At 42.1% G+C, this 26067-nt stretch overlaps 2 protein-coding genes across 8 annotated transcripts in view; one reads left to right on the forward strand and one right to left on the reverse strand.

The window, feature by feature from the left end:
• Positions 1-16961, reverse strand: part of BLVRA (biliverdin reductase A) — a 43307-nt gene extending 26346 nt beyond the window's left edge. The window contains exon 1 of one of the 3 annotated variants that reach the window (XM_072853413.1): positions 16943-16961. The gene's annotated coding sequence lies outside the window, so the exon portion shown is untranslated. Of the gene's footprint in view, positions 1-10114; positions 10243-16942 lie in introns of those variants that run through there. The other 2 variants (XM_072853409.1, XM_072853411.1) reach the window with 2 other exon arrangements.
• COA1 (cytochrome c oxidase assembly factor 1) overlaps positions 14260-26067 on the forward strand; it is a 52916-nt gene continuing 41108 nt past the window's right edge. The window contains exons 1-2 of one of the 5 annotated variants that reach the window (XM_072853418.1): positions 14260-14361; positions 25632-25840. The gene's annotated coding sequence lies outside the window, so the exon portion shown is untranslated. Of the gene's footprint in view, positions 14362-14587; positions 14822-25631; positions 25841-26067 lie in introns of those variants that run through there. The other 4 variants (XM_072853416.1, XM_072853417.1, XM_072853414.1 and 1 more) reach the window with 4 other exon arrangements.

The following is a 26067-nucleotide window of genomic DNA, read 5'->3' on the forward strand; positions in this document are numbered from 1 at the left end:
GGGCACCTGAAAAAAATTAAGAGGAAGACATGAAGGGCTCCCCTTTTTCTTTTATGAAAATATCCCCTGAAAGAAAAAAAACCAAACCCTTACTTCTAATGTTAAGTTTCCAGGAACTACTCTGGAGTGAATTACAGAGAACCTTGTGAAACTTCTGATGGGTAAATAAACAATCTCACATAACTGCAGCCTCATCACAGCTATTCTTTAACCAAAAGGCAGCTTGTATGTGGCTAATTAGTATATGACTAAAGCAAAGAGAGCCACAAACAGTCCCAAAAATTTTTTTCAGGCTTTAATGTGCTGTAACAATTTATGAAAGTGAATTTGTCCACGGTGGTAGGAGAGTGTTTTAACAAGTGACTGTCAGTTACTTTGGAGTAAAGTGCAATTTTAGATGAGCACTCAGGAGAGTGAGCTATGGTATGGAGCTATCAGCAATTCACAGATCCTAATTTTCCATGGGATCAAACAGTATTACTGCTACAGTACTAGTCTGTGCCTGAATACAGGCTGGAGAAAATAACCCTGAGTAAAGCTAAAAATGGTACTAACTCAAAGAAAAAAATGGCACGAAACACATCCTCCACCACCTTTTTGACTTAACGCCCATGTAAACACTAAAGCTATCACAGAGTTGAACTCTACTAGGTTCCTGTGGACCACAAACCATGTCCCCTGGCTTCCCTGCAGGGGAATCCACCAGAGTGAAGTCTCCACATGGCTAATCAGCTTAACACTAACTACTGAGACTCTGCTTAAACACCTATTTCACACAAAGACATTGCTGGTTTGTGCTGACTCTTACACTTTTTAAAATTGAGAGCTTTTCATGTTCCATTAAAAAAAAACCAGGAGGACTACTCATCCATACCTGCATTTTTGGGAAAACTTTACTCAGACCTAATCACAAGACGTGTAGCTGACAAGGCAGGGAGCTGAGACATACCAAATAATCTCAGCGCATTCCCTTCCCTCCCTATGCTGCTCATTTTGTTTTCCCTGTGTCACCTACCGAGAGAAGAGGCTTCTCCACCCCACTAGATAGGTTCACGAGTGCTTTGCAGGTAAACTCCAATTGCAGGAGTGGCTTCCAAGCCTTTGCTGTGATACAAATGAAAGTGATGATAGATAATTACAGAAAAATGCTCTGAAATATTTTCTCAATTACTGCATCTGCCCCTGAATTTGCCTGCAGTCCTTTCTACAATAATCTTCTTCTTCAGAGGGTGTCATGAATGCAGAGCTGGGCTGGGCAGAAGCAGGGAAGCTGTGTTTCCAGGCTGTGTTCCTACTTTCTCCCAGAAAGAGGAGACCTACTGGGAGATTTACTGGGTGACTTACAGCAAGCAAATCACATCCCATTTCCCTGTCAGTCCTCCCAATTCCAGAACAGGGGAAATCTCTCTCTTCTGTAAAGCACTCTCAGACCTACTGATGGTAAGTGCAATGTAAGAAGTAGGTATTATTACAACCTCTCTTCTTCGCTGTAGGAAATCCCACACAGACCAGACATCTAGAAAAGGTGGCTATAACTAAGGTTTGTCTTTAAATATCTATATAATACAATGCCATGTAATGCATGACACAAAAATATCTTTTTTCTTTCCTTTCTCTTCCTGTTAAATTCATCTGAAACCCGAACCCTACAAGCAATTACATGCATGCTTAGCTTTAATTGCAAGTAATCCCCTTGATATCAATGTGAATACTCCTACAAGTACATTAAGAAATAAGAGCTTTTGCTGTTTACTGTAATGTTAGTAGGCACAAGAACAAAACACATATCCAGCCACAAGTATGGTCTTTTAATGTCTTTATGGACTCAACCCAATAGATGATACCTATCTTCCAGTCCACTAAAGGTCACTCCGTGACAGGCTGACCTATTTTGAGAATTCCCAAAACAACAACAAAAAAAGCATTCCTGCTATACACTGCAGTCACCATAAAGATACTGCTTACCATGGCTGATGAAACCCTCTGCCTCCATCGTTAGCATGATGGCAAATAGTAACACTGGGGCCTGCCTCATACTCTCTTCAGAGCAAACAATATACAGATAAGTGGTAGCTCGTCAGACAAGTGCATTTTTTTAGCTGACTTTCTCTTCCCGTACCCCAGCAAAAATGTTTTCACCCTTCTAAAGTAAATTGAGAGTGTTTTTTATAACTAGATTAAGATAACTTGGGAAGTAGATAAAGTTTTGCATAACATTGTAATCTTAAAAATGATGCATGCAATGGCTAACACCTCTGTCATTCTGTCAGTCTACCACTCCTCAGTAGGGCCTGAAAAATGCAGTGGATGCTCTCCATTCCCATTAAATTTTAGAAATCTACCAATGGCAGCAATTGCTTGAGAGTAGGAAAAGAAATAGCTCTTGAATGAAGATTAACAATTGAGATTACTCAAATCCCTCTTAACTTTAGAGCTCAGTATTTTTCATGTTATTGGGCATCACAACACTCGAGAATCCTACAGGCCAGCTACTAGCCTGCTCTCTCATGAAGAGTTAATCTGCAATTCAATGTGATTTAGCACTCAAGTAGTCCTGACATGCTACTCATCTGTTAAAATTGTCCCAAGAAACTGAAAACACCTTTACCAAAGTATAAGCCACTAGAGGGGGCGTTTGGTATCCTACTCAAATCATACTGGTAAGAAAGTTAATTAAAAAAAAATTTTAAAGGTTACAGAAATGCTGTAAAAGCATGTTTCCCACAGTACTTCAACTGCACATTAGGTCCCATGCAAAGTTTTAGGAATAACAATGCTTTTTTTGTGTATAACCAGACACATTGCAAAAGCAAACTCCACGTCTCCCCTTCCAATTCCTAGGTCTACCCCCAACAAACCCTACGATTTCTACAAGCAGAGAGGTGGTTTTATATGCCAAGGAGATGGCTAAATTACCCCCTAGTTTTTATTTGCCTGTACAGTCAGACAGCTCTGAGCATGCCTAAACCTGAACCTTTAAGTGTGCCAACCTAGAGCCTGACATGCTCAGGCTCACACTCAGGCTTGACAAACAAGCAAAAGAACGACCTACAAAATGGTTTTCCCATTTACAACTGTCTGCTTCTTTACAGATCCACCATCACCAGATTTCGTGTTCCAAAAAGTCTCCAAAAGGACCCAAAAAACAGCCATCAAGTTGGGTCCAATTGCAAGCAAGGCAGAAGACTGTACTTGGCTCAAGCCACTCCAACAACAACTAATATTAAAAACTTGTCTAAAGAAAAACAAATACATATTGCAACTCCCAGATCAGGAATTCCTGTCCTGCACATGGATGTGTAATGAATATAAAACTCATTAAAAATTATAACCTGACTTGATGGTTGGGTCCACGCAGTAACAGTACCTGGAGAAGGACACAGGATAGATTGTGCCGGTGTATTAGGGGCACTGTAGGTTCTACATACTTTGTTAAATCTTGTTGGTTTGGGACCAGTAAAGCTGCTGGCAGTGCCTACCGAACTCATGACCCCCACCAAAGTCTCTGTAAAAATAACTATAATTGGTGAATAGCCTTTAAAAAAGCCTTTACTCCTCATAATCTGCCTTCAAAGATGTGGGAGCTTGAAGGTTTTAGTGAAGCTGAATGCCTGCTCAGAGGAGTATTTTAAATACACAATCTATTCAGAACCAGCATGGCCATGTAATCAGGACAAAACAAGCAAGTACCACTCTTTTAATTCCTCTCCCAAAGGGATCTACTGAATGTGGACCAGTATTTTATTTACAACAACTGTGGCTGAACAAATGGATAATATCCCGTCAAAGGCAGGATCTGCACAACCGCCTAACTTTGCAACAACTAGAATAGCTGCTGCAAAGGTTCAGGAGCAGACAATACTCAGTTCACTGGATTTTTTTCTGCAATACTTTGGTGAAGTGATTTAACAGTCACTCTTATGAGAGTTCTGTCCCCTCCTCAAGTTCATGCCGTTAACTGCACCGTCCCTTTAAGTGACCAAAGAGGTCACTGAGTTCTGAAAGGAGTGGCTGTACTGAACCACCACCATCCTATGTTACCAATGGTAACATTAAAAATATTTTAAAATGTAACAGCAATCCTGATCATTATTTTATTCAGTCTTGCAGCTTTTTAAAATCTCAGTCTAAATCCCTTCTTTCCTCCTTACCTTCTGCTAGCGTAACTCAACAAAGCATTTTGAGGTTCTGGGAAAGAAACTCACTGTATAAGACTAAGATCTATTATTTAAGTCATTCACATCCCAGGCATGACTGTGGCCTTTCCACAAACGGGGTTTCAGACAAATCATCTCTTTTTTTATCATTAGAAATGGAAAACACAAAGCATCCTACATTAGTATCATAAACACAAACACTACACGTGGATATTTGTAAATTGTCACTGTTTTATAGATGCCTGCCTTAGCTATCGGACAATAAATCTCTGTTCTTTCCTCCCATGGTCAGACTTGCGTAGATAAAGGCAGCAATGGAACCTCAGCAGCTCAGAATACATAACTGACAACTGTCTGCAATGATCTGTCCTCCGAGTCCACCTGGAACCTTTGGCTTTGGTTAGGATTAAATTGAGTTGGAGAAAGAGTGTTTCACAGTGTGGCCAAACAATGGCTTGTGAGCCAGACTTACAGGTCACAAGCCGTTTGACTACACTTGCTTTCAGGCTGGATGGTTTTTCCTCCTGACACACAGATTTTAGTTCTGCAGCCTGGAATAGGAAAGTTTATTCCAGATAGGCATATCAGCAAAAATAAGGTGATGTAGGAGCTAGAAATTAATAATAATGAGCACACTGTAAAGGAATGTACTTTGAACTTCTTTTTCTTAAAATGACGAAACGGTTTGGGTTGGAAGGGACCTTTAAAGATCATCTAGTCCAACCCCCCTGCCATGGGTGTGATGTTTCCCTTTTTCCAGTCACTGGGGACTTTGCCTGATTGATTGCCATGATTTTTCAAATATGATGGAGAGTGACTTGGCAACTGCATCAGTTCTCCCTGCTCATGATGATTCTCTTGATGAAAAAGGCCATCTCTGTCAGCATGACAGTATGAGATCCCAAAGGCAAAAGATGAAGTGTTGAAGACTCATTAATAGTCATTTAACCAAAAGAAACTTAATCTCCAGGGTTACCAGCACCTTCATGCTTCCTTAGGAGTTGATAACTTAGCAGCATCTAGGATAGGAAGACTTCCCTTCCCATGTTTTAAAAACAGGAACATTGTGTTTCTGATATTACAGGACATTTGGTGCTGGGAAGGTACCAGCCAATTGACGGGGATGGTGGTAAGCTGTAGTGGACCAGCAGTTTTTCTGAAAGGTGCTCTTTCAACCTGAGTACAGGAACATAAGAAAACTGCCGACCTTGCATTTGAAAAAAAAAAAAGTGCATCATGCATTTCCTTGGTGCAAAATCAGGCCTTCTTCAGACCCAGCAGGGAATAAAGACTGTGTTCTGCATCTCTGCCCTCTTGAGAAAGCAGCATCCTTTCCGGTGGAGTCTTAACAGAAAAACTGGGCTCAGAGCAGCCACAGAATTACGTTGCCACATTCCCTGCTCAGAGAGCAAGAGCAGAAAGGATGTGAAGCTCTTCTGTCCCCTAAAACAGAGGGCCAGCTGTCATCAACCCACTTTAAGCTCTGTTTATATTATGATATAATACGGATATTTTAATGGTTCTTTTATTGTGTTTACATTGTGTCCATATTGCAAATATTACTAGATCAGGCTGATTGTCACCAGGACCTATCTAGGAAGGACTGGGTGGGAAACACCTGCCAGAATACTCTTATTTTTAACCAGTAAGCAGAGTCAAGCAAATGACCTGATTATTTTTAAAAATTTTATTCAACAGCCCTTAGTCTTAAGGCCTCATTACAGATGCCAGGCATATAAGAACAGATACTATGTCTTATCTTTCTAAATACTGGGCTAAGTGCAAGGATAGCTATTCCACTTTACTATGCAAGTAAGTAAATGTAAAACAGATTTCAAAATCAAAGCTTTGCTCAGCTGTTGCCATTTGAGAATGTTACAAAGTCCGAATGAAAAACATGTCTCCCGGAGCAAATACTTCCAGCAGCCACCGGTACTGGTTATCCTGACTTCTGGATGATGAATGTAAGACATCTCAGGGCTGTTTCTAACAGACTGCACTCCAGGTTACTCAGACTGCAAATTCAAGTACTCCATACTAGTGTAAAAAACAGGCCTACTCTGTCTTATATTGGATACCAAGAATGAAAGCGGACAAAGCCCATAGTCACCTCCAATGCCAGAAGTGTACCACTCTAGTTTATAGCCTCATCACTTAACAGTGAATTGTCACCAGTACAGAATCCATCTTAATCCTTTCCTGTGAGTTCCTCACGGAATTTTGCCACTAGAGAATCATAGCTTTAGAAGAAGACAGAAGTCAGGAGTTAATTTGCCTTCTCTATCCAAATTTTATGAATCTGACTTAATGGGGACAAAAAAATTCTCAGTCCTTTATATATTTCTATCTGTCACCAAGACTAAACCTAGAGAGATCTATACAAACACGCTGATCCCACTTACAGCTGCACACAGTTGTGCTATGCCTGAGAAAAATTAGCAAATTACTCCAAAGACAAGTACAAGCAAGCCACCGCGGTCTCTAAATTCATCATCAAATAACAGACTAACCAGTCTTCTGTTGTTAATCTATGTCGGAGCCTGCAAAAGACAGTAAATACTGACTAAGGGCTGTTCTCCCTAGCAACAGAAACGTTCACAAAGCTCCTAGCATAGCTAAAAAACATCCATGGTGTTTCAGCTAGAATGACTGTGGTCTCGACTTTTCCCCTCACATCCCGTACCACTTCTTTCTCTTATTTAGGGATTATGGGATTATTTAATAATTCCATATTCTTTCTGGCAGCTTTCCTCTCCAGAACAAAGGTAACAAAGGAACAACAAGAATGTTCATGGAACAAAGGCAACAACAAGACAATAAAGATCCCTTTCTGCCTACACATTTCACTAAGAGGGAAAAGTAATAAACACAGTAACACTACTTGAGCCATGAGACCGGCTTGCTTCATTAGCCAGTGTAGTGCAGCCTTTAATTTATCATTTAGGATAGTTACTATAATGTAACAGGAACGTTAGTTGCCCTGAACAGCGTCTTTCTAACTGGTTTATAATACTATAATGAGAAGAAAGAAGGAAAAAAAAAAAAAGGAGAAATTTCTTTTATGCTAACTGTTGAACTCGTGTTGTTAAAGTGGTAGATGGCACTCATCTGGAATAACAGGATTAGCAAATGCATTTCATTATCTTTCCCAGTCAGGTGTGTTTTCTACAACACTTTCTAATTAGCACAGTAGAGCTCTGTCTGGGTTGCAAACATTAGTCTAGGGAACGCTCAAGTTCAGTTAAACAAAAAGCCAAAACTCTTTTTGCTTAATAGAGAAGAAACATGTCAAATGTAGATTTATATTTTTATATTTATATTTTACAGTTGCATTTATTTTATAAAGTTTCAAGATGTAAGCCCAACGGTTTGGCCTTACATGCATAAGAACACTTTCTACGGTTCAAGGCTAACTCCAGAGGAGAGGGACAGGCCCTCAGCAACTTTTGTTCTACTAAGTTACAACATGGCATGTACACATTCAGGGTTGTTTTTTTTTTACTACAGGATTAAGCTGCTAAGTGCCTTGGCTTTCAGACTGTTCTACTTCCCTAAGGCCCATTCCCTCCCCTCTCAATGAAGCAACCTTTTTGACGCCTCACTTAATAAAGTGCAGTACGAGCATAATGTAAGTTCTTTTACCACACTGAGTACTACCCGCAAGCTTCAGAAAGATCTACGGTTGCCTGAAAATTAGAGATGATTGAGTTATCTCCAGTCTGCATATGTTGATGTTGCTGTACCACTGTGTCAAACACAGGAACTCCTTTCCTGGGGTTATTCTCCCACTGCAAACACTGCTTCATCACATTTATCCAAGCTCTTTCTGTTAGTTTTTCCACTTCTTCCCAGTTTTGGTTTGTTTTTATCTCCTGTTGCCTGACTGGTGCTTACCTAGCCAAGGATGACAGCACAGACAGAACTTACATGGACCAGACCAGTGGTAATGGAAAACACCCACTGAAGCTTCCTACAACAAATCTGCATAGCATACAGTGCAATATCCTCTCTACAAGCCACATGAAACTGAGGTGACTTCAGAGTCATCATTAAAAAGCAAAAATGCCAATGTGCATTCCACTCCTGCATCTTACTGAAGTCTTGACACCCAAGTGCAAGATGAGAAATTATTCCAGTTTTAATTTGAAAACTGGTCAGTTAATTTATCCATTAATCTTCACTTGTTTTGACAAGGACGATTCATTTTTAGTGCAGAGATCAAAGTGGCCCTTTTCTCATCCTGTTCTCATCTGCTGAGCTTAGTTTCTGAAGTCTGTGGATACAGCAGACGTTCTTCATTAAAAAAAAAAAGTTTGGCTCTTTAACATTTAAAATGAAGTCTCTCAGAGCTGAATGTGGTGGTCTTTTGGGGTTGTTGGGGTTTTTTTAGGGGGGTGGGGAGTGGGTGTTGAAACATCCAGTTAGAACTACAATTTGGAAAATAATGAGCACACTAAAAATAAGTTGAAAACTACAAAGATTGATTCTCCTTTTTAGCTATACAAAATAAGCGTTGCCATTCCTTCAAGGATAACACAAACCATACTTAATTGACTTAAACTCCAGTTGCTCACAAACAGTAACTCAATTCACTGTCTAAAGAAACTGTGAGGTTGGTATTAGACAAAAGTTTATTGACCATGTGCATGTAAACTCAGGAGGACAAGTCCAGAATCATCAGCCTTCCAGTATAAGGGAAGTTCCCTGATCCAATAGTAAGAATTGTATCAATCATTAATATTTTACTATCAATTACTGAATATCTAAGTTGCGTGCACTGCTTGTGACCATAGTTTTTAGTAAGACTTTAACTAAGGCTTTATTATATGTGCTGAAAATAATTTTAAATATTTACCTATTGCTCTTTATTTAGTGAAGATTAAACTCCAAGTTGGATTTACATTATTGAAACAGATTTGTCTTTATTTTCCCATTTATCAACACAAATGACAGAAAGATGCTCAAATGCTATGTTATTGATTTTTGGCACAGTGTCATTCTGTGTTCACATCTGTAATCACAGAACCAACAGCTGAATGACTATCCTCATTCCAGGAAAATTAATTTGGCAAACCGATACAAGGAGTTTGATAAAAATTATTTCACACAAAATTAGCTCAATAAACTGTTGCCCTAATTAACACTACCCCTGTTTTTTTTTTTTGAACAAGCTTCAACACGGAAATTCAGCACAATGCCAGGAGAGTTATATAAAGGCTGAGCCTGTCTTTTCTCTGTGTGTAGACTGAGCCTTGATGCATGTTTTTTTAAGATAGTTAGAGATTGGTGGTAGCTGTGACTAGAGCATCAAGTAATTATTAATAAAGTGTCAATGTGTTTTGCACATGGATTTTGTACCGTATCTGAGAACATAAGAATCAGCTTTCTCCCACCAAAGGCTGTCTGGAATATGGCCCCACCACGTTCCTTTACAAGAGGAAAATATTCTCATCTCCACTTCACACATGGGTAAACTGAGGTACAGCAAGGTTAGTGGTCTGCTCTTTCAGAAGGGGGTGTCAAACACCTGCAGTAAACGTGGATTTTAACAGGATTCGGAGGGAGCTCAGCACTTCTAAAAACAAGCTCAGAAGACACTGTGTAGGAAAGATTTTAAATGACCTCTCACACTCTCACCATGCAGTGCTCTGGCCACCAATGATGCTACTTGGCTACTTCCACATCATTTACAAGCTAATACTCCGCTTCCCTGCACCTTGGACAGTCTTCCAAACAAAGGCCTTTTCTCTTTTTTCTTTCTCTCTGTTCCCCCCCTCCCGGAGTGCTGGCCTGTCCCCTCTAGTGTGGTGGGTGTCTTTGGAGCAGCTAGGACAACGTGACTTGCAGGACTCCCCCATTCCTTCACAACCGAGGGGGAAATGCTGGTGGCAAGCAATCTTGCGAAGGGTGGAGGGGGGGGTCGGAAGACGAAAGCGGTGCTTCCAAATCCTACTTACAGTTAGCAGGGATTAAGTAATAGTCACTAACCTCTTCAGCTCACAGAGGAGAAACGTGATCCTGTTTAATTCTCCTCCGCTGCCTGCAGCTCCTTCTTATACAACACTCTGCAGCTCCAGCATATCAATGCACCACTCGCTATCATTGCAGCAACACCCCCTTGGCCAGGAATCCAATAAGGACACCATAGGGGCGGGCTATAGCCAGAAGCAGCTGCAGCAGCAGAAAGACTGGGAGCTTTCGCTTACAAAACACCAAGAAAGCTGCACATGGCTGGCAAGGGGCTGACACCTCCCTGGGGACCTGTGCAAGATGCCGGTTAAGCCCACGCAGCGGTCACCCCAGCCAGGCACTACCCAGAGCCCAGTCATGCAATGGCTTGCAGACACCAGTACATCAGCAGTGCTCATGTCCGCCCAGCTGCATCCGTAGGGTTTATGCTGCAGGCTGAGTCCGTGCTCAGGAAATTGGGAGTTTCAGCAGTGCCAAGTGGAAAAGAAATCATTCTGTGCCTGGCTTCCCCCAAGCAGGCAGTATACAGAAAGCAGCCACTGGGACAGCCCAGGCCAGGTGTTACACAAGATCTTACTCAAGACTGTTTGTCTCCCTTCCTACAGGGATTGCTTCCTGGCCCACAATATACTCTGCATAAGTACTAGCTTTTCCTTGGAGAGCTACTTTTTACCCAGATCTTACTCCCAGCCTCTTTACTTGCTGTTTCTTATCTACACGCAACAGGACTTTGAGCTGCTTCATTCAGGGCTTGGAAGATAAAAGCCTGGGAGGGTGCAGCTATCTTCCCCTAGGCCAGTAGCTCCTGCAATAAACAGTGTATGAAATAAGGATGGTCTGAATTCCACAGATCATTCGGTACCATGCTGATGTTGGGCATTCATAGACTATGATAGAACCTAAAACTGTGTCACATTGGGACTACAGGTACAAAGGATCAAATTCTGTACTCATTCACCTCAGACAAAGTAGAAATAACTCTGGAGAAATCAGTAGCTATTTTTTTTGCACCTGACTGTTCAAATCAACCTGTTTCTGGCAAATCTTGGGGCATGCTATGTGTAACTAGTAATACCGTAAGTAGTCTGTCTTCTTCATATAAAACTTAAAAATTCAATGCAGCTCTAGATTCCTTAAATTCTTTATTCTGAAATTCTGCAGGTCGGGATTGTAAGAGTGATACACCCTTCTTTCCATCTTTTCCCATGCATTTCTTCTGACGAGTTAACTTCCTCACAAGCAAGACTTCAGGAACTCACTTGGCCTCCTCCCAGCTCCATTTGCTTTTCCAGAGTCACATTTTCTGAGCCAGTTAGGGAGTTTTAACTTGTGCAAAACTTCCATGGTCTAACATAACTTCATCTGAACATGGGGTTTATTCTGACATTACTACACTGGATGTTTCAAATATGTCAACAGGATGTTTCAAAATTCTTTCCTTCCCCTCTCAAACACATTGTATTACCACAGACTAAAGCACAGTTCTACGTATCAGCAGTTCTAATTACAGTCGTTACACAACTGCAACAAGGAGGAGCTCCAGAGAGTAACTGAAGAATTACATGTAAGACTAACAAGCAGGAAGTTTAAAGTCCGTCAAAGCATGAATGAAGGCCTGCAACCTATGTGTGGTATTGCATAAAGGAGGATTGGCAGACCAGGAGATATGGCATTTAAAGATATACATCATGAGTTCAACATATGGGACTGCTAATGACTAGCACGTGACTGTATGCTTAGCATGAAGTAATGAATCAATTAGCACATGATAGGAAACCATAACGAATAGCAGAACATATGAAAGAATGCATATGGGAGCGATTAGAGGCAGATGTAACTCAGAGCCTTTGGATTCAGTAACAGTGCTCGCATTTGTACAGCCACGTTCTACAGGATGCGGGACCTGTCTGATCTCATAAGTAACCTTGTAAAAAAATAAAAAAAACCCTACTTTCCAGATGGATCAGCTCCCAAAACCAGGTGGGAGTGGCAACATGCAGCCAAACAGGAGGGCACAACTGCCTCTTTCCACCACACCGTGGAGTTACATTAGCTTAAACCAGTCAGGTCACTACTTGCTGTTTGATTCCTGTATACATTCTCGAGCTTGCTCTGCCATAGGTTTGTTTATTTATTCAGGTGGCTAGATAACAAACCCAACATTTAACTGAACTCCAGACCTGGTCAAGATGGGGGGGTGGGGGGAGTGGTTCCTCCAGAGGTGGAATGAGACACGGGCTCTGGAGGAGCCGTTTGTGGCCATGAGATGAGCGGCCGGCATGGCAAGAGAAGCTAGGGTCCCCATGGTGGTGACAGTCGGCAGCGTGAAATGCCAACCTTGGAAGAAGCAGCAGCAAATAGCCCCCAGTGTGGACATAGCTCTACTGGTGTATCTATGTCTTACACAGTCTGTTTCTCTTTCCATATGTAAATAGCAGAGAGAGTATCTATAAATAACTAGTAACCTTTCAATACCAATAAAACATCACCAAAACTGGATGGATATTGTATAGCTTTCCTCATTGCAAAATTACAAGGAGAAGGCCTGCAGGGGTAGTTAGGCCAACACAGGCATAGCTGGAACCGTGGACAAGCTTTTGGCTCAAAATCCTTCTTCAGGTCTGAAACGTATGAAATAGATTTTTCAGAGAGTAATTAGATATGTAGGAGTCAGACCACCCCTGAAGGTAAAGGCGACCGATTCCCACAGAGAAGGGATGTTAGCGGAAAGGCAGGCAGAGAGAAAGAGAGATTAAAAAACCTGCAGCTTTGCATACAAAACAGCCTCTTAACAGGGCTTCTTAGAAGCGTAGGAAGAGTTCCCACTAGGCTGGGCCACCCGCTCCCTTTTTTTGTCCTGTATTTCTCATTGTCTATTTTTTGGTCATACCTGCACATCTTTTTGTTCTCCTGATTGTCTTTCCACGCCATGTTTCTCCCCACTCTCACCTTCCGCAGTACCATGAGTGTTACAAGTCCTAGCAAGCAGATGTATTAATTAGCTTCAGCTACAACCTAGCAACCTTTCAATTATTTTGTCAGGAACAACTAAGCAATGCAAAATAATGTAATCATCATTCTGACGATATGAGTTGACTGGCAACCACTAGAAGCCCTCCACAGGAAGCAACAGTTTTATTTGGGACAATTCAATAGCAGATAATATTCCACTAAACCACAATGGTAAGCCAAAAAGTGTAAATAAACTGGAAACTACTTGGGTAAGAGAACAAACTGACTTGGCAACAGGCCTGAGAAGAATGCCTGATTCAACTCCTCAGCCAGGAAGCACATACAATAAATATCAAAGCAGGTATGATGCACTAATAAACAGCAGTGGAACACACTCTGAAATTATTGGTACACTCATCGTTTAATTTCAGATGAATCAAAACTGCCAGCCAAGGCTCAGGATCCTGTAATCTAGCAGCACTCACACACACTTTACAAATGCTACAGCCTAAGTGCTGAGTTCAGTGACAGCTCTGGACAGCCTGCTTAAATAAACTCTGACAGGGACATCAGCTTATGTGGTACAATGATGAGGGATAAATTTGGAATGAAAATGATAAGCTAAAGACAGCAGTAATTAAGTTAAATATGCATATCAGTGTACGGAATCAGACCATCGGATTAGATGCAGAGAGTTTTCTTTGGGGGTTGCTGGAAAGATGCTTACAGAAATTCTGTTGGGTTTTTCAATTTTATTTTAATGCGTAAGGGTGTTTGTATGGTGTCCCTTGGTTTGAGGCTTGGCCTGGAAAAATAACAAACCACCACAAAAGAGAGCAGATCTCAGAACAAGGCAGCAAATTCAGGTGTGTTTTGGATTATCAGTACGGAGCTGACAAGATTTGGGTTACAGGGAGGCCTGCACTTCGCATGGCAGCAGGCTGGGAACCTCAGCCGTCTCTTCACAGGTTTCCCCCAATTCTTTCCCACAGCCGAGGCCACGGTTGCAGGACACTCGCCACCTCCGGCGAAAAGGGCGAGGCACGGACCGAAGAAATCCCCAGCCCTGCCCCCGAGGAGAGAGGGAAGGGACCCTCAGCAGATACCCCCCGGTTTAAACACAGGCGGGCCCAGCGCCGCCGCGACACCCTCCCCTTCCCTTCCCTCCCCTCCCCTCAGCCGCGGCCGTTCGCAGCGCCCCCTGCCACGCCACGCCGGCATCGCAGCCACGATGGCGGCCCCCACGGCCCACGCGTGAGCCCTTCCGCCAACCGCCGCTGCCGTGAGTGGGGATGGGCAGCCGAGCTCGGGACGCGGTTATGGCCGTTAGGGCGGGGCCCGGCTGCCCCCTCCCCGCGGGCACCCGAGTGAGCCCCCCGCGACAACCGGCGGGCTCGGCGCTGCACGAAATGGCGGCCGCGGCGCGGGAGGGGCTGTGGGGCAGTCGGTGCCCCGGGGGGGGCGGGTAGGGGGCGTGGGGCTGGGTTTGCATCAGGGGAGATCCGGCAGGGCTGCGGCGGCTCTGTGAAGGGAGCACTGGCTACGGAGAACAGCAGACACTTACAAAGGCGGTAGGAGTGAAAACAGAGGCACTAACCGGGTGGCATCGCGGTGAGGGAAGCTGTGCAGCGAGGTGGCCACAGGCCTGCTAAGCGAGGAGTCTTGGACCCGTAAGAGGATGAACGAGTGCAGTAATTACACACACATCACCTCACAGCGCGATTACCAGGACCATGTTAACGGTAATTGCACTTCAAATACACCTCACCCGCTTTTAGAAGTGGGATGCGAGGCAAATTTATCTAGCAATCTACAAAGCCAGATACACAGAAAATAGTCAAGCTGCTGTAAAGACCTGCTCCTTTAAGGCTGGTTTTACCCACTTAAATATCGTTTCCAGAGATGGTGCAGCCCAAGGGAGCACTGCCAGCTCCCATGTGGGTGGGTTTGAGGTGGAGGAGGCATGGGGTGCCATCGCTTCTGCCCCATGGCCAACAGGCACAGAGGGCCATGGCAGATAACATCCCTTGGGCTGAGGTACAGTTTAAAATGGGTGCAGGCCCACAGTACTCTGCGCTCTGGAAAACCCGGTGGCAGAAGCACAGCTAGTGGAAATTTGAGGCAAGCGTAAAGCAAGTCAGTTGCAGTAACCCATCCACATAGTAAGAAAACTACCGTCAGGTTTGCTTTGCCGTTCAGGTACAACTTGAGAAGTGATCAAGTTGTCTTGAGCATGTTTAATATTCTGACACTGTGAAAAAAAGGAATTGCTATGTTTCTTTCTCTAAAAATTGAAACTCTCCAGTTTAAGACTATTCTCATCACTACAACAGACAAGGTTTCCCCTATTCCTTCTTACTGGTGAGGCTCTAGTTCCTCCTGCCTCCCAGCCTAGTTGGTTTTGACTCAAATCAATTACTTTCTGCTGATTCACATGAACTCTTAAAGTGCAAGAAGGGACCATATAGCATGAGGTATGAGAGTGGGATGGATTGCTTCTTTTAGAGCCTGTTTTTGATAAACCGAAGTGTTGAAACAAAAAAAATTAGGCTCCCCCCTTAGGCCAGCCTCACAGACTGGAGTAATAGCAGGCTGTGACAGCAAGATGGCCCTATTCTACTGCCCAGCTGTACATCGTGCTGTACCTCTTGTATCAAGTTTAAGGATCAGCTGGCTTTTAAAAAGTTGTTTTTCCAGTGCATCACGGCTTTCTGGACATGGCATACACTGCAGCTGCACAGTCCAACAGAAGGGAGGGAAAAGGGGCATGAGCACCCCTTCCAGCAGCAACTCACAGCTGCACTTAAATACAGTGCTAAACTACACCTACTCTTTGTTTTAAGTCTAAGCTTTGACTCAAAATTGAGCAGTAAACTGATGTTTCATATTGTGCAGTAGCCCGTGTTACGGGTTCTCAGACTTGACTGGGGGTGTGGTAGAGAAAGATGTGTGCATGGTGACAGATAACAAAATACTGCCTTTCTGGCAGCTTAGTGCCTAGAGATCATTTTGTCTTAGTTAAGACTTGACAAGAATTGCTGCCCTCACTATCTCAACATAATAATTTAAGGTGCTGAAATATCCAAAAATTCAGCCAAATTCAAATCAGACAAAGTGCAAAGAAAAGTTATCTTAAACAAGCAATGTAGGAATTTTAAAGTTGTTGCATTTATTCCCCTGAGTAGGAAAGGATTCTCATCAAGAGGGTGGTGAAGAGGTTAGTCAAACTTAATGTGTAATTTTTTTGTTAGATTAGCTTTAATTTAGACCACTGTAAATTGAATGAAAAAAAAAAACATGGAGAATGGAGATAAGGAGCTTTCAGGATTAAAAGGAAAAAATAAAACCCAAACCCTTCATTACTATCTTACAGCTTTTTCTTAGTACTTTGCTATTGCAGTTCTGAAAATAATGAAGTGTGCATGGATTATTGATGCATGTATTTTACTTCAAAGCTGTTTATTCCCCAGAAGTCAGAAGCTTTACATGTCTGTTAATATAGTACTTTCCAGGCCACTTTTCTAATACAAACTTCTGGGTTTTGACTCAATGCCAGAGGAGCAAAAGGAGCAAAATAACATCCTTACTTTTGCAGCTGTGATCACAACATAAAATTGAGCAGGAGGAAGAGCTGATGCTGGGGGTTGTTTTCACTACACTTAAGGCACCTTAAGTGTTGCACAAAGAGACAGGCCCAGGCATGCCCTCCCTAACAATGTGTCTGTTAGGGCACTTGACCTTTCTTTTATACCTGCCACAGTATAGCCAGCACAGGTGACTGCAACTTATCTGTTAAACAACATAGCTCCATGCAAGCATTGTTATTGCACAGCAGTTTCTCTTACTTGCCTGAACTACCTTACCTAGTCTGCAGCACAGCCCTCAGAGCAGCTCCGAGGATGATTTGGTGGCAGCCCAACTTGTGGTTATTCTGAGAATTAGGAGGGAGCTCTAGATAGAGATCTGAAGGCCGCATCAGCTCTAGCCTACATTTGTGCAGACACCTCACCGCTTGTCCAACTCCCAACTGTACAAGTGCCACAGAAACAGAAGTCCAACAACTGATGTGCGTGAACACTTGATCTTGAAATACTTGCATATTCAAGCGAGGGGGACAGGAAAGGGAAAAAAGGGACTTAGCTGGATTTTTCTGTTTGTCTGTAATGCTGTTGGTGACTCAGTCTACAGTTTTGAACTGTGATTTTGCATAACTGAGGAGGTTGCAGAAAAAGGCTGTATTGTTTCTCAATTTCTGGAAGTAAGCAGAAGTTACATGACCATAAAGCTAGTGTGGGAGCTAACCTCTTGAAGATGCAGTCTTTTTTCTACTCAGCATATCATAAGGAATAGAAACTATTTGAGAGTGTACTTCTGAAAAGTTACCTGATACACAAGAAAATTTGAAATTTTACTAACACGGTTCCAGTTGTCAGTTTAGCATTGCTTCTTAGGCTTTTCCCTGTTATGAGGAACTTGAAAAGCATCACCAGCTACTTACACTGACATTTGCTTTTAAGTGTGTTTCAGGGATGCTTTCTGGTATTAGAGTGTCTTTAGTTAAGTGATAGAATACTTTCATCTGGTGGGGTGGAGGTGGTGTTTTTTTGTTTAATAACTGCACAGCAGTAATAACAGTTGTATTTAAAAACCCCGCCCCCTTCCACCAGGGCAGAGTAATTTGCTTTTCTTGGTATTTACATATTTTCATTAAGCGATTGCACAGCATACCACCAGCTAAAATACATAGTCCCTGTTCTGGAGCTGTCTCAGAGTACTCTGCATATCCTCAGTACACAGCAGATAATTTGGAGGGTTTTGCCCTGCCTTTCTCACCCCTCCCTACACCAAATAAAAAGTCATTCCTGCTGTTAATTTGATCACTACACTAAACATAGTAAGCCAAATTATCCATTACCTAAAAATGGATTCTGCCATCAGGTTATTAGACCTCTCATAGATCAAACTGGAGGCACGGGAACTGGGAATGTTTTCCCTTTTCATATCTGTAGCCATATCTGCTTTGAAGAATGGCTTTGTAAGCTTCTCCCATTAACTAACAAAGAGGTAGAAATCTTCCACATACCTGTGTGCCTTTTCCAGATGCGGATTAACTTCATTAATGGCAGCAGTAATCTCCCAGTCTGTCTGGCAGGTGTTGATCTATGCTCCAGCACTAGTGTAGATTCTCACTTTGATGATGTTAAATGAGTTAGAGCCAAGACTGTGCTTTTGAAGCAGATTGTCTCCATGTACTGCACTTTGAGTTGAACTTGAAGTTTTCAGATGGACCACCAGAGGCTGCACCACGGGAGAACGCCTGACACCCTCCACAGGTCATAGGTGGGAAAGTCCATGACAGCAGGCAAGAGCTAGTCTAAATGAACCACACACACAAAACCCACGTAGTGGGAACACAGCCCTCAGCATCAGGCATTTTGATTTACAGACCTGTACTTATTCCTGATGTAGATACAGCCAGCAGTAATTATAAGAGAGATCAGTCTAGCATTAAAATAACTAGAAATTGATGTATTGAACTCCCCCAGAAGGAAGACCCATAAGGAACAGGAATATCCATAGGGAAGTTTGATCCAACAGAAGTCTAACACAGTCCCAAAGACCTCAGACCAGTGTTTTCCAGTCTTTTAGCACACTACAGGAGTCTCTACAACTGGTTGCATGCTGTTGATGAGCACCACAAATTGAAGGTATAAACACAGGGTGGTACACCGAGATCTGGACTGCTTGAAAAGACATGCTCATCTGAACAACATTCATTTTAATGCAACATGAAAAATCATTCACCTGAGGCTGGGAAATGTATGTAGGGAACTTAGGAGAAAATTAGAAGATACTCAGAATGCAGAGACATTTGTAGATACAGGGTGACTAGACTGCCTAACAAAAGTTCACTTTGGCAGGTTGTCAGTAGAAGGAATACAAGTCTTGCCAGAGACACAAATTAACAGTAAAGCAGGGATTTGTGTCCTGTTCATGGCATAACAGAACCATGAAAGTAGTGTTAACGTTAAAACCAGGCACAGAAACGTAAGTTAGAAGATTAGAGAACTGCAAGAACCTACTCTGGAAAGCATGCTAGGTAAGAGTGACGAGGTTTAGAGGCAATTCAGATGCTTTCCATGTAGGTTTGGTTTTTTAGAGATTGCTGCTGGGCTGCTCTTCAGTCTACTGGGAAAAAGTATAAGCCAATAGGAGAAAGCCAGAGCTAGGCAGGTAAAAAAAATCAAGCATAATGTAGATGGACACACAGTGAGGAGAACAAGCCATGAAATACCTTATTTAGCAGCATTGTGTTTTTTCTGAAGTCTTAAAATGAGGAACAGTATTGTCTTAAAAAGTCCTTCTGGTCTTGTCAGCTCAATGCAGACATCACTAACTAAAGGTCTTTGACTGACATACTCTGATCTACTGTATCATTTTCTTCTGGCCCTTCCACAAAATTAGACTTCTTGAAAACACACAGTAAGCATCTTTTCAGTGGCCTTCCCTGAAAGCAGCCTTGCCAAGCAGTAGACAGAATCATTTTTCCTCTATGCTGCCTGCCCACCATTATGTCCAGCCGTAATAAAGGCAGACTAAAGAAACATTCGCCATCTTTGATGGGACTTGTCCAGTAAGTATGTTATGAATGAGTATTCAGAAGAAGGAGACACAGCCTATCTGTCTAAGCAAGTGACACGGCACTGTTTTCACATGAGTTCAACTATCAGGCATTTAACTTTTGGTCAATAAAAGCTTTAGGCTTGAATTTTTGCCTTGGCCCCTTAGCATCGTCTGTCCTTGGGATCCAGAGAGCTGCAACATGATGTAGGTCATACACCAACCCATTTTGACTACTGAGTTTAGATGGAACAACGATGTTGCTTATTTCACTAGGACTGGAAAGCAACTGTCAGAGCTACAGCATGAGCTGCTGCAAGAAGTTTATGAAAATCCTCTGTTAAATAGAAAGCAGAGAACTGCATGTGAGTTATTAGAGCTGCAGCTATCTAAGCTTAATCCCGGCATCCAGGAACATTTCCTTGGGTTTTACTGGATATGTACATTTGTGGACACAGCTGTACAAGCACTGACAGAGAAAACTAAAAACCCACATGCTTCAGAGCCTGCAGTACAGTTAGAAAGACACAGCATACTAGCACAAGTGAAGAGGGAAGGTTGCTACATGCAACTTTATCATTACATTTAGTCTAGGCAATTGCATAGACATAAAGCTGCTTTAGAAATGCTGGTTTGCTGTAGTAAACATTTCTCTACATGTAGCATAGTTGGAAAGCCTACCTTAAGAGATGGTTTACAATAAATAGTAACTCTAAGATTCTTTGTGCTGTAAGGAGTACATTAAGAGATACTCAGTGGAAACCATCACACACCACTTGGAATAAGGCAAGTAATAGCTTACCAAGAGCCCCATATATACCCGATAACAGTGTATAATAACAATTCAATCCTTTTAAAAAAATTAAAATAAATCAAAACTTGTATCCTAGCACATTTTCACTTAGTTTCCTACCTAAAGTAGTCATAGATTCCTGCTGTAAAATGACTCCCCTTAATACTAGAAGCTCCCAGATACCTTCTCTCAAATTTTGATGCCTATCACCTGCTGGTCTTCATAGACTTTCTCCTTCGAGTCTCCCAGGTGCAAAGCTTCCAGTTCAAAAATGTGCTCAAAAACTCTGCCTTACCCAGAAGTGGTGAGGAGCAAGTTTCTCCCAATCTTTATCCTACTAGGTATGGAGGACTAATTCTGAAAAAATAAGTTGTGTGAATTTCTGTTACTTCCTTTTTTTTCCAGTCAGGAATTAATTACAAATTCCATGGGCTTCTGAGTAAATTAATTGAACTCCAGGGGTGTATATGATTTACAACCACTGCTAAAACACAGGGTGTTTTCTTCCCATCTTTATTACAAAATCTACAGTAATCTCCACACTGCTTCCATTTAATTGGAGTTTTGCCACCAACTTAAATAGGTAGCTCAGGTCCAAATTCATTAACAGGATGGAAAGATTTACTGCAAATGTGGGATGTAGTAGAAAGATGATTAGAAGCTAAGCAGTTGCTTTTACATGGTGAGCATGCCCTAGCTTGATGAGGTTATTTCCTGAACGTAAACTGTAAACAAGCAACTGTGCAAAGTCGCAAACCTGCGTATGGGATGCTGGATGCATCTCTTGGAAATTATGACAAAAGCTAACAATCTTCACCTCACTGAAGTTGGTGAAACATTTTCCATGTACTTGACTGGAGCCAGGATTTTGCTGTAGGTGCTTACTCTCTGACTTTGCAGGAGTTAATGCACACTGCACGTAAATTCCTCTGAAAACTGTTTTACTTCCTCTCCTCCCCAGTTCTCCCTTTCCCTTTAGGATAACTGAGTTTTAAAATGCTTTCCTAAACTTTCTTCATCTCCATTCCCCTTTTTAAATGAGAAACTGAATAGATATCCTTCCAGCATTCTGCTTGAGCAACACTGCTGGCATCAATTTTACACTGTATTAGTCATAATGCACACTAGTATGATGTCTTCCATCAGAATTTCAAAGCACTTAACAAATATTAATTAAGTATTGTGTCTCTGTGAGGTATGTAAGTAATTAATTTTATAAGCCAACGCCATATAAAGGAGAGAAAAGGGTGAATTCTCACATTAGTGCATAGCCTCTTATTCATTTACAGTTAGTTTCTTCACGGGTGTCTAGACCTGAAGTAAGTTCCTTATGCAGTTCTTGTAATGGCCACAGTAATGGAAACATTTGTGAAGCTGAACTGCAAGACACCTCTCATATTTCCATTGTGTGAGAGCATGTGAAATGGAGTTATGGTAAATCAAGTCAGTAGAGAAGACAGGTGAAGAAGTTGAGACTTGAGCTCCAGCCTTGCCTTCAGTTCATGAGAACAGGCATTCCTAAACTTCTGTTGTCCTATGGTTGCTGTTCTACAGGTAGCAAAGGACTTTCTGGATGTTGCAGGCTTCCTTTTCCCAGACACATTTACTCTTTCCACCTGGAAATCACATTTAGGCATTCTGAGGACTTCATAAATTTGTCTGGGCTTTCCGGATGTCTCATAGCTGTAGGGAGCAGGCACTTCTGAACTAGTTGCTGCATGTCTGGAAACTCTGGACATTAGCACTGCAGTTACAGAACATGAAGCAGCCTAGCAGGAGCAGCTCTGTGTGTGTGCTGTGCTGTCCAGCCATGTATAGTAAGTGGAAAACCTTTCAGAAACAGCAGACTTAATGTAGACATATTGTGCAGCTACTAAGACTGTGCAGTCAGCCCCATGCTTTCATGGGGGTACTACGCAGTTATTTGCACATAGATTATACATCCCCTGGGTCCTGGGTGTGCTGCAGCTGCTGCATATGCACATACTTTTTTCTACCCATGAAATCCTCTGCAGACATATGGGATTCCTACCCCTCCAGTTTGCATAGTTATATCCACAGTCCTCCAAAGCAACAATGATCAGGACCCATACTTGTTCCACTTCTCCCTTCAAGTCCCCCTTCCCTTCTAATTACACGTCCCTGCACTAAGACAGTGCTTCCTTGAGACACCCTAAGACAATTTCACAGTTTGCTACCACCAGAAGAGAGAGGCGGCAGTCCCCAGTCCTTTGCCCTCCCAGCAGTCCTTGCTCTTGGTCATTCTGCTGCTTACCTTGCACTGGTTCTGGCATGTGTTGGATCCCTCTATTAGCCACTTTGACCTATTACCCTGGAAGAAAAATAGCAGAAAGGTGGATAGCTTACTCTGGAATAACGAGGTAAATCAGCTGACGAAATGACAGATATAAGGTAAAGGATCAGAGAAGTACCTGAGCTGCTGCAAGTGCAGTTGGGAGGCTGGGAGATTGAGAGACTTGACCTCGCACTTTTGCAACAGTGACTTGTTAGATCAGCTTAGGTGCCTGTGAAGTGGTAGTTTGATTTCTTTCTTCTACAGAACAGAGGCCTTACTTTGCCTCTTTTTCTCTCCTCCTTGTCATTTATAGCTATGTCATTCAACCTGGGGAAATCTGGGTGGATTCACAGTTTTTGTCACACCACCACATAAGAATCATATTTTTAGAAGGGTTATCAAGGATTTTCTATGTCATGGTCTTACAGGCAATTGCATATAAACCTTCTTTAGTATGCTTCTGTGGCCCCAAACCAGTTGGGTTATTTGTTTTTCCCTAGCTATTCATATGTTGGAGGCTAAAAGCATTGCTATCATCATGTTCAGAAACCGCTATGCTTTTTAAACATGCTTATTCTTATTCTAAGGTATCCTCAAAAAAAGTTGCTCCCTTGAACTAGTTTTGAAATTGTACCTAAAGCTAGATACAACTCCCATATTGTGTGGAAGCTGCTTTGAAATTAAACAGAAATTTGAGAAGCTTCTGTTGGCTGCCTCAGAGAGTGTCAAGCACATTATATAATCCTCCTAACCCCCTGGAAAATAAATAAATAAATAAATAAATAAATAAAAACATTAGTTTTTTCCCTACTGCATAACATCCAGCTAGATTTGAGCTGGAAGAGCAGAAAATCAAAACGCGATGAAATTCTGATTATTCCTTCAGTATTGTTTGAGAAACGATGGAAGACTTCAGCGCATTAATAAAGCAATTTAGACATCCGTCTGCCACAGTGGTGGAGCGCAGAAGATCAAAAGAACATTCTCATCTGCTTGACACACACCCCCAGTGTTCGTTCATTAATGGCATACTTTTAGCGTAGGTTATAACTGTACACATTGTACAACAAAGCAGTGCCATGAAGTCCCCTGTCAGTAGGGAACAGAGGGAGCAGAAAAAAAAGTCTGGTTGATTAAAGCATTCTCAGCGGCTGAGAACATCACTAACTCTGACACAGTTTGCTGTAAACTTTGAAAGGGTGGGAAGAATAACTGCGCACCATTGTCTTCGTTTGATTGTATTGTTCAGAATTAATCCCCTACTGATAAAATAATTCCTGATAAAAGGCATTCTAGCTTTCAGAAGTCGTGCACTCAAAGCATACACAGTGTGTGTGTGTGTTGAAGTATCAGTGCTCTGTAAAATATGCGCAAATTAGCGGTTTGGGGCTGCCCATCTGTTTTGGTGACAGAAAGTGAAGGTCTAAGTATGTGTATTTTAAACCAAATATGACCCATTTCAGGTTCTGAAGAAGAAAGAGGGTCCATCCTTACCTGACAGGGGAAGGAGACAAAACCCATTGTGTTTGACCTGATACTTATTCCATAGGGGTCTCTCTAAAGACCTAAACTTCAACTGGAAAGCAGAAAGCATTTGCTTATTGTTTGTGCATTTTTAGAAAATAAATTCCCTCACCTCCAGTTTAGGAAAATCCCAGTTGTAATGAGGCTAACTGGGCAGATTCCAGATTAAATTTGTTCCTGGCATGGTGGTGTTGACTTGGTGGCAGTGCAACAGAAACGAACCTGGCCCTTTCTCTCTGTGAAAGCGAAAGTGTGTTAGCCAGTTGTTTCAGAAGCACACAGAGTAATATGCCTTTGGATTGTACACAGCTAATCCTCTTTATACTTAGCTGACTGTAGCCTGCTTAGTCTTACATGAAATGTATTCACCGTCTTTTTGTGAGCCTGATCCAAAGCCTGTTGAAGTCAGTGGAAAGAGTCCAGATTTTTTTCAGTAGTTTTGGAGCCGACTCTATATGAACAGCTGGTCTAACACTGAGTCTTCTAGTTGAAAGACAAGGAAAATAAGCAGCACCAAACCACATTGAACTCAGCGCTGTATTAAAGATACAAATGAAAGTAATGTGAAACTTGTAAAACCAGACTGGACAAAACACTCTGAAACCTGCTGCAGGGAGCAGTCTAGTGCTAGCAGGGGAATAAGTTAGCTATTTAATGATTTCTTTTCCATAGCTTTTACTTTTCCACATATTCTGTAATGTAACAGTACTTTTTTTTTCCTTAGGCAAATAGCTGCCAGACAGCAGCACTGGAATGAGAACATATGTAGTGTTTGCTTTTATCTTACATTACAAAAGAAGTATGAATACCTTGTGTTATTCCAAGTATAAAATTACAGGTGTCAAATCATTTGGTGCTTTAAGTGCTGTGCCAGAAAAGTAATCCAGTAAAAATAGCTATGTCCTGTCAAAGCTGAGCAGTTAGTATTGTTATTACAGTTCCTTACTTGCATGGCTCCAGCAGTGTAAGATGGCACAAAACAGTTGTAAGAGACCAGCAAGAAACTTGCCTGGAATCGCCCAGAGCATAGAAGGACAGGAGGATGGAAACCAGGTAAACCTAAGGGTCCAAAGTGAGAATCTGCCTGGTCAGCTTTACATTTGGTTTGAACTTTAAAAATGCTGTTAAACAAGAGCCGTTTAACATCTTAGGGGGTGATTCTTATCCAGAGATCCCACAGAATTAAAGCAAAGGGTGATTTGTGCTTGGTTCTGGATAAGCATGTGGTCAACCCTCTGTCCTAAGGATCGTATAATTTAAAAAGTAGAAAAATATTTAGCTGGAAAGGTGAAAGAATTTTTTCATCTCCGTGTTACAGGTGAGAGTGCAAAACAAGGATTAAGATGGCTTGGCTGGGTTAGATGGTCAGCAGCTGCGTTGCCTGTGGCAGAGAACCCCTAGCTGCTGTCAAGTGCTTTACAAGCAAGCCATCCTTACCGAGCTGAATAAACCTTGAGGAAGAAGCTTGCTTTGGACCTGAACTAAGGCAGGAGGTACAAGAACAGGACATGGCAGAGCACAACACAGGTTTTTCGCTCGTGAATTTCTCCTCAATAGAGCATGAAGAGCCACACACACTTTGTGTGGCTCCTGGAAATTAAGTTAATACTTTTATTGTCCATTCTACAAAAGCCGGGTCTGAAGAAAATCTATTTAGTAGATTATTTCCCTAAAGGGGGCAGAAGACTCACTGCATTTAATTTCCAGGCCTCCAGAGCTGCAGTGAAATCTGGAGAGAGATAGACTGGTTTGCT

The sequence above is a fragment of the Ciconia boyciana genome, chromosome 2 (assembly GCF_034638445.1).
Source record: "Ciconia boyciana chromosome 2, ASM3463844v1, whole genome shotgun sequence".
Classification (NCBI taxonomy): Eukaryota; Metazoa; Chordata; class Aves; order Ciconiiformes; family Ciconiidae; genus Ciconia; species Ciconia boyciana.